Source organism: Chiloscyllium punctatum, chromosome 36 (assembly GCF_047496795.1).
Source record: "Chiloscyllium punctatum isolate Juve2018m chromosome 36, sChiPun1.3, whole genome shotgun sequence".
Lineage (NCBI taxonomy): Eukaryota > Metazoa > Chordata > Chondrichthyes > Orectolobiformes > Hemiscylliidae > Chiloscyllium > Chiloscyllium punctatum.
Genome location: NC_092774.1, coordinates 28515646 through 28524475, shown reverse-complemented (window position 1 = coordinate 28524475; position 8830 = coordinate 28515646). Strand labels below are relative to the sequence as shown.

General features: G+C 44.2%; 1 long non-coding RNA gene across 1 annotated transcript; it reads left to right on the top strand.

The window, feature by feature from the left end:
- The first annotated feature begins 460 nt into the window (after positions 1-460).
- LOC140460308 (uncharacterized) lies at positions 461-8671 on the top strand. The gene is made up of 2 exons (XR_011953974.1): positions 461-1082; positions 4903-8671. It is a non-coding gene; the product is annotated as an uncharacterized lncRNA (long non-coding RNA).
- Positions 8672-8830: the final 159 nt, after the last annotated feature.

Below are 8830 nucleotides of genomic sequence, written 5' to 3'. Positions count from 1 at the left end.
TATCTTCTCGTGGTTACTGAAGTAGTGTCAAATACTTCCCTGGGCAAGGAATTCCACAGATTGACAACCCTCCCGTGAAGAAGTTTCTTCCCCGTTCAGTTTTAAACCTGCTACCTCTAATATTTGAGGCCATGCGCCCTTATCCTAGTCTCACCTACCAGTAGAAAATCCTATTTCTATTTCTTTCATAATTTAATATATTTCTCTAAGATCCCATCCAAACACGCCTGCTGGACTATAAACTTGGTGTCATGTGACTTATGACTACAAAATTTGTTATTACGCATCCTCATAGCTGTGGGATTTCAGGGCTCGAAGACAGGGACACTACCACTGCGCCATAAAAAAAACTTCTGCAGCAAATAGACCCTCTTCTATTGAATGAATGGGGAGAGGTTTCTTCTCAACATGGGATACAAATATTATAACCTCAGAGCCCATTACATTAAATTGAGCCCTCTTCGGTTGAATGAGTGGATGTGGAGATGCCACAGTTGAATTGGTTGATCACGTTAAAAATCGTGAATATGTGACACTACCACTTTAGCGCCGGAGCCCGTTGCAGTAAACTGGGTCATCTGCTGTTGAATGAATGAATGGGAATGAAAAGGGCGGATACACTGACGTAATTGTGAAATTCCCCACCAATCCCAAAGCTTGTGGTCGGTACCGACTAATCAGAGAGAGACATTGCAGAGGGTGGGACCAAAACAACAAGCAAAGCCGGCCGCCATTGGTCAGGTGGAGTAAGGTGCACTCTGATTGGAGGGAGCGTGGATGACGCGCTCCAATGAAGGAGGAGACGGAATGAAGAAGAAAAACAAAGATGGCGGCGCGAGGCTGCGGTTTTCTCATCGACTCAGCGGGCGGTTTCTGACGGACGGACGGACGGAGGGGGAGGTGACGGTTACCGGGTGAACGAGAAAACAAATTAAAAATGTCGGCGGTGGAGGAGAGAGAGCCGGCGCCCGCGGCTTCTTCGGCGGCGGCCGGAGCCCAGGAGCTCAACAACCCCCCGGAGCTGGAGGAAGGTCCGAGCTCCAAGAAGCGGGGGGTCCGGCTGGAGGCTGGATTTGCTCAAGGCTTGTATCTATTAACTTATTTAAATGGTACCTACTGTATGGGGCTATGGTTTACATTAAAACCGGAGGATCATGTCAGAGTGTTTGTTTATATTGAGCAGTTGTAGTTGGTAAAATACACTCCCTGGAGGAGCACCTTCTGTGATGCTGCATTTCTTGCCTTCTGCCCTTCCCCCATTTGTTATCTCACATCTTGATTTTACATTTTATTTGGTCAAATTTAATTTCATATTAATGATACTTGGTATTCACGGTGTTATTAATTTGTTTGTTGGATTATTGTAAGAAAAAAATAATGGTGTCATGTCATTTCTGATGTCAGAGTTTGACATCGAATGTGCAGATGTGAATATCAGTAAGTTGTGAAAATAAATCAAGAACTTGTGGTTCTAACAAAAAAGCAGTTCACTGATTGTGAGAAACAAAGCTCACACACCTCAATAATTGCAGTCCGAGACAAAATCTGAATCAGCAGCGTCCTTTATTTTACACTTGCAAGTGGGTGAGATGTCCAGTGCCGAGAAGGCAGAGGACATACACACACCAAGTTCAATTCATACATAATATTTATATGATTTGATGTCTTTTGCTTTACATCGCTCCTCCCCTGCTTACATCATCCACTTCCCTAAGACCGGCCCCCATTACCCCTGTTTATCTCTTGCCTTATCCGGCCTTGTCTGTGACAAAATGCTTATTCCTGGCCTCACAAGGCTGTTTGACCTCATCCTGCTGTAGGTCATTGTTGGGCATATTCTTTCTTCATCATTATCTCCCCCCTTCATCTGTGCCTTTCCCGAGGCTGTTCTGATCCCTATGACCCTTTTAATTGGGGTTTGTTCCTGTGTTTTTGTAAAAGTGGGAAGCAGATGTTTATACCTACTTTTTGTACAGGCATATCTAGCTTAACTTCATCCCCTCACAACATCTTATCTATTTGCCCGTAATGTCTACCTTCTGACATACAGTTTTAGCTAATACAAAAACAATTATATATTTCCTCCACATCGTTTCCATTCTTGTTGACTCAGCTCGTGGCTAAAACAATTACACACTGCTGTGAGTTCATTTTACTTTGTAAAATGAAATTGCAGAAATGCAGAAGTAACATTAATTTACCTATATCCCATAGTTTGTTTATATTTAACAGTTGTAGTTGGTAAAATACACTCCCTGGAGGAGCACCTTCTATGATGCTGCATTTCTTGCATTCTGCCCTTCCCCCATTTGTTATCTCACATCTTGATTTTACATTTTATTTGGTCAAATTTAATTTCATATTAATGATACTTGGTATTCACTGTGTTATTAATTTGTTTGTTGGATTATTGTAAGAAAAAAAAATGGTGTCATGTCATTTCTGATGTCAGAGTTTGACATTAAATGTGCAGATGTGAATATCAGTAAGTTGTGAAAATAAATCAAGAACTTGTGGTTCTAACAAAAAAGCAGTTCACTGATATTAATGGCATTGTCTCATTTGAGGATGATGACTTGAGTCTGACTAACAAACCGTTTCATGTAGTCACCCAATTTAATTAAAATTTTCTTTAACTTAATTAAATTTGTTTATAAGATTTATTTATACGTCCATTGCTCTCGATGTGGTCTCTGCCACATTCGGGAGACTGGACGCCAATTTGCAGAACATTTCAGGGAACAGCTGTGGGACGCCAAAACTAAACGACCCCACCGCCTTGTGGCTGAACGCTTTAACTCCCCCTCCCAATCCATCAAGGACATGCAAGTATTCTGCTGCCTCCCCCTCCAAGCTCTAGCTACCTGACGCTTGTAGGAAGAACACCTCGTCTTCTGCCTTGGGACGCACTAACTGCATAGGATCAATGTAGATTTCACCAGTTTCCTTATTTCCCCTCCCCTCCACCCACCCCCACACCACACACCTTGTCCCAGATCCAGAGTTGAAAAATGTGGTGCTGGAAAAATGCCTAGAGGCCATACTTCTAGGAATTCCCTGGCTGTTCTCTGGCATGGCACTCATCCACAGATTCTATCAACAAACACATTGACCTGGACCCAATATGGCCACTGCAGCGGACAGTTAGAACTGACAACCGGAAGCGGCAGAGACAAACCACTATAAATGCCGGAGGAAACAATACAGAAGCACTTCACAGGAGGCTCCCAAGCACTGAGGATATCACCTAGACAGGGGATGAAACGTCTGCAACACAAATTCCCAGCTCGGCGAACAGAACCACAACAATGAGCACCCGAGCTACAAATCTTCTCACAAACTTTGAATTGAGCATAGGAGTTGGGACATCCTGTTGCAACTGTCACACATGTCACACAACACAAGGCATGGTCCTTCTCTGACTGACCATCCCTTTGAATATCAGGGGGAAGACACCCCTTTAATTGTAACATTCAGGAAAGATGCCTTACTTCAACAAAGATGTGCTGTGCTCACAAATGTTTGGACAGAGGAAGGGAATTGCAGTCTGGGGTGAAGCTCAATCTTCATTCAGAGAGAGAGGAGCAGCAGTAGCTTCAGAAGCTCATGGTCCAACTTGTGCATTCAGACAATAGGGGGGCTATTCTGGGCAAAATCTGGGAGTGAAGCAATGTCTCCCCCTTTCCATTCCTTATCCTGGGAGGGAGAGAGAAGGGGGGAAGCACTGTTCACTTGCAGCAACTGGAGGCAGAAATATGAATCCAAGCAGGGAGCAGACTCTGCAAAAGTCAGCTTCAGTCGGCTTCTTCTGGAATATTGTGTGCAATTCTGGTCTTCCCTCCTATCAGAAGGATGTTGTGAAACTTGAAAGGATTCAGAAAAGATTCACAAGGCTATTGCCAGGGTAGGAGGGTTTGAACCACAAGGAGAGGCTGAATAAGATGGGGCTGTTTTCCCGAGAGCATCGCAGGTTGAGTGTGTGTTTTTTAAAGAGGTTTATAAAAACTTGGGTGTGGATGAGGTGCATAGACAAGGTCTTTTCCCTGGGATAGGGGGAGTGCAGAATTAGAGGGCATATGTTTAGGGCGAGAGGGGAAAAATTTAAAAGGGACCTTGCAGTTAACCTTTTTTTGCAGAGGGTGATGAGTTTATGGAATGAGCTGCCAGAGGAAGTGGTGAAGGCATCTGGATGGGTATATGAATAGGAAGGGTTTAGAGGGATATGGACCAAGTGATGGCAAATGGAACTAGACTAATTTTGGATATCTGGTCGGCGTGGACAAGTTAGATTGAAGGATCTGTGTCTGTGCTTTATGTCTCTGACTCTATGACTGGTGAAAAGCGTTGGCATTCGTCGAAACATTTATGCAACAGAAAATTATAAGAGGGTAAAGATAAGCCTCACGATCCATGAATCCTGGTTGTATGGATGTCTTTCCAGTAATAGAGTCAGTATGGCATGGAAGAAGTCCAAAAGACAGCTTCTTTTACAAAAAGTCACACTTAAAACTTAAATCTGAGTCTTCTGGAAATGTAAGACAACAGTGCGTTAATATAAGACAGATAAGTCTGGGGTATATGTTACGTATTTGATGGAATGTTTATGGCTCTAAAATCCTGATTTGCAGTTGTTTCTGGGCTCATAATATTGTACTGCAGAATATTGTATATCTTCAGTAAGAACGTCAATACCGCACAATAGATGTTCATTCAGCAACTTGAGTGAACTCTTCATGGAGTATGCAATCCACCACATTACCCTGCTGTAATCATTTACATATAGATCAGCACAAAGATCTTGGGTATTAAGAGAGGAAAGAATGTTCCACAGAAACTAGAATTGTGTGTTTTGACTTTCTATTGTGGACTGACAGAGATGACCTTTGCAATCTCTTTCCACAGGAATATTACAAGAGAAGAATTTGGAGGCAGAAATCTCAGACCAAACATCACATCGAAGTCTGACAGTCGATTGATTCACCAGGACTTGGATATTGATGGCCTTGAAAACAAAGGGGAGAAGGTCTGCCTGCTTTGTTAGGTTTTAAGCGTCAGTGTGACTGGAAACTCAGAGTCTCACACACCCACACACCAGAGCAGTGACTGGAACATGCTTTACAGACTGAATGAGAGTCCTCCAATAATCAGAGTGTTCACCAGTAACACCACACACATGCTGTAAGCGTGAGCGAGTTTCAACTGATTGTTGAACCTGGAGAAGTGCAAGGACACCCGCACCATGGAGAAATCATGAAAATGCGGGGAATGTAGGAACGGTTTTCCTTCCTCGCCTGCCCGATATTCATCAGCATTTATACACCAGCCAGCGGCCATTCACCTGCATTCAGCACGGGAAAGGCTTCACTCAGTCGCATCACCTCTTGGTCCACACCGGGGAGAAACTGCTCATCTGCCCTGTATGCTGAAGCAGATGTAGGACATTTTTTATCCTGGATGGAGCATTCTGCAGGTATACCTGAAATAGATACATTTGTCTCTATCCCATTGAGTCTCCAGCACAGAACCAGGCCAAGCTGCTCAATTGGTCTCTGTGTTTATTCTCCACCTGAGCCTCCATCCACCCCTCTTCATTGCCCCCCATCTTCCCTCCATCAGCATAAAGGTATCCCCCACTTTTTCAAAGTTCGCTTTACACTACTTCACTTTTACAAAAGACCTACATTAATACCTGCTCCCACAAACCGAAAGAAATCTGAAGAGGATTGTCGCTTTTACAAAGAAAGGCATAATACAAATTAATTCATGGTAATTGCTTCTTCGATTTAGGCCATTTCGGCTTATGAAAGGAACACTTTACTTTCAAATAGTGGGGGAAAGCTGTATCAATACAATACAGCACAGTCTCAGGCCCGTCTCACTTGGTTTCGGCACACACACACCCTCAAGCCTGTGCTAATTCTTAATCCTTACTTAGACCTGCTATTTATTGCCCATGTGTGGTTTCTGTTCCTCTGTTCACCTCCCGTTCATGTGTTTATCAAGATACACCTTAAACATTGTTAAGGTGCCTGCTTCCACTACCTGCACTGGCAGTGCGTTCCAGGAAGCCCCACCACTCTTCTGTGTGATTCCCCACCCCCACCACCTCTCCCCCAAACAGTCCCCTGCTCACCTTGAACCTGGGCCCTCTTTTAGTTGACCTTTCCACTTTGGAGGGGAAAAAAACACCTCTGACTATCACAGAATCCCTCCAGCGTGGAAACAGTCCATTCAGCCCAACAAGTCAATACCGGCCCTCTAAAGATTAACACATAGAGACCCGTTCCCTTACCCCATTAGCTACATTTACTCCTGACTAATGCACCGAACTTACACATCCCTGAACACTGGGGCAATTTACACACAGACAATCCAACTTAACCTGCCTCTCCCTGGGCACTATGGGTAACATAGCATCGCTAATCCACCCTAACCTATACATGTTTGGATTGTAGGAGGAAGCCGGAGCAGCCAGAGGAAGCCCACGCAGACACGGGAGGTGGGGTGCAGGGATAATCTGCCAACTCCACACAGCTAGTTGCCTGACACTAAAATCTAACGCAGGTCCCTGGCACTATGAGGTGTCAGTGCGAACCGCTGAGCTACCCTGCCACCCCTGTCCAGCCAATCTGTGTCTCTCATCATTTTGTCGAGGTCTCTTTTCAGCCTCTGTTTTTCCAAAGAAAACAATCCAGGTTTATGCCTCCTCTGCTCATAACGAGAGCCCTCCAGACTAGGCAATGTCCTGGTGAACCTTGTCTGTATCCTCAGCCAGAGCACCCACATCCTTCCAGTAGCACAGTGACCAGAACTGCACACAATATTCCGAATGTGGCCAGAATAAACAGCTGTAATGTAACTCTTACATTCAAGGAAGCGTGCTGTGTAGCTTCTTGACCACCGTGCCCACCTGCATTACCACTTCCACGGATCTATATGCCCAGACCCCTCTATGCCAGTGCTCCTATGTGTTCTGCCATTTATCATACAATTCTTATATTTCCTTCATCTCTATCGAGCTTCACCTTAACTGTCTTTCTCTCTTCATCTCTTTTCCCCCCTCCCACATCAGCATACCATAAGACCATAGGAGCAGAAATTAGGCCATTCAGCCCATTGAGTCTACTTCACCATTCAATCATGGCTGATACGTTTCTCAACCCCATTCTCCCCGAACTCCTTGATCCCCTTGATACTCAAGAGCCTAGCTATCTCAGTCTTAAGTATACTCAGTAACTTGGCCTCCGCAGCTTTCTGTGGCAGTGAATTTCATAGATTCACCATACTCTGGCTGAAGAAGTTTCTCTCCCCTCTGTTCTAAAGGGTCTTCCCTTGACAGGAAAGCTGAGCCCTCAGGTTCTAGTTTGTCCTACCAATGGAAACATCTTCCCAACATCCACACCGTTCATTATTCTGTAGGTTTCAATTAGATCCCACCCCACCCCCAATCCTTCTGAACTCCATGAAGTTTAAACCTAGAGTCCTCTAATGTTCTTATGTTAAATTTTTCATTCCTGGACCATTCTTTTGAACCACCTCTGAACACGTTCCAGGGCCAGTACATCCTTCCTGAGATATGGGGCCCAAATCTACATACAGTACTCCAATTGTGGCCTGACCGGAGACTTACAGAGCCTCAGAAGTACATTCCTGCTTTTATATTCAAGTCTGATCAAAATAAATGCCTTCATTGCATTTGCCTTCCTAACCAATGACTCAACCTGCAAGTTTACCTTGAGAGAATCCTGGAGTAGAACTCCATAGTCTGTTTGCACATCAGATTTCTGAATTTGCTCCCCATAATCCTTCTGTTCCAGAGTAGCAGCAGAGATTTCCAGACACCTCGATTGTTTTCAGGGATACTAAGGGATCTTGGGAATTGCCACTATCGCAAGAGGAGGCAGAGGGGAATGTGGTGTGGTCCTTTAAACTGCAGAACTTTCCAAACTCCCTGAGTCAGCAGGAACTCTTTCTGGACCAAGAAACAAAAGGGCCACTGAGAAACTGCTACATCAGAAGACCTCAGAGGCACAAATTAGGCCATTCAGCTCATTGAATGGTGGAGCTGACTTAACCATTCTTAAGTATCAAGGGTTACGGGGAGAATTGGGTTGAGGAACGTATCAGCAATGATTGAATAGTGGAGCAGACTGAATGGCCTAATTTCTGCTAGTTAACCATCCCTGGGAAGAAGGACGCAAAACAACAAACTGTTTCCTGGGACAGATGAGCTAAGTGTTTAATAACCTCATGACAAAAGGACAATTAAGTTTGTCTGTGGAAGGAAGGCCCTGACGTAAAAGGGTTTTTTACAGGAAAGGCTGTATCAAACAAAGCACTAAACCTTGAGGATAAGAAGGTAAGCTACAGACCAGAGATCTCCAGAAGTGTGGGGAGGTGGTGTTAGAATCGAAAGAAACATCACATCACAGATTTGAAAGTGAGGAATCTCCACCAGAATTCAACCTCAGAATGATGTAGCAGCAGTACTTGGAAGAAGAATGCTGCATTGAATCCCTGGACACTTCCAGAGACATAAACTGTTGGTGGAAACTCAGTTAAATTCAGCCATCAATTGGGAGATAGCCAAGTTGTGAGTGAGGTTGAACTTGGTTACTTGAGTTTTATTTGTGTTGTTACATACAATAAAGTGTAAATCATTGTTTCAGCAGTTAATTGTGTGCAGTTTCTGAGTTAAGAGCCAAATTAAGGTGATTCACCCACAACCACAGTGAGAGGCTGCGATTCATGTTGACTCCATTGCATTCAGCAGTACATCACGTCAATACTCTTATAAAGCGAAGGCTGACAGCACCGCCTTTCTCAAACA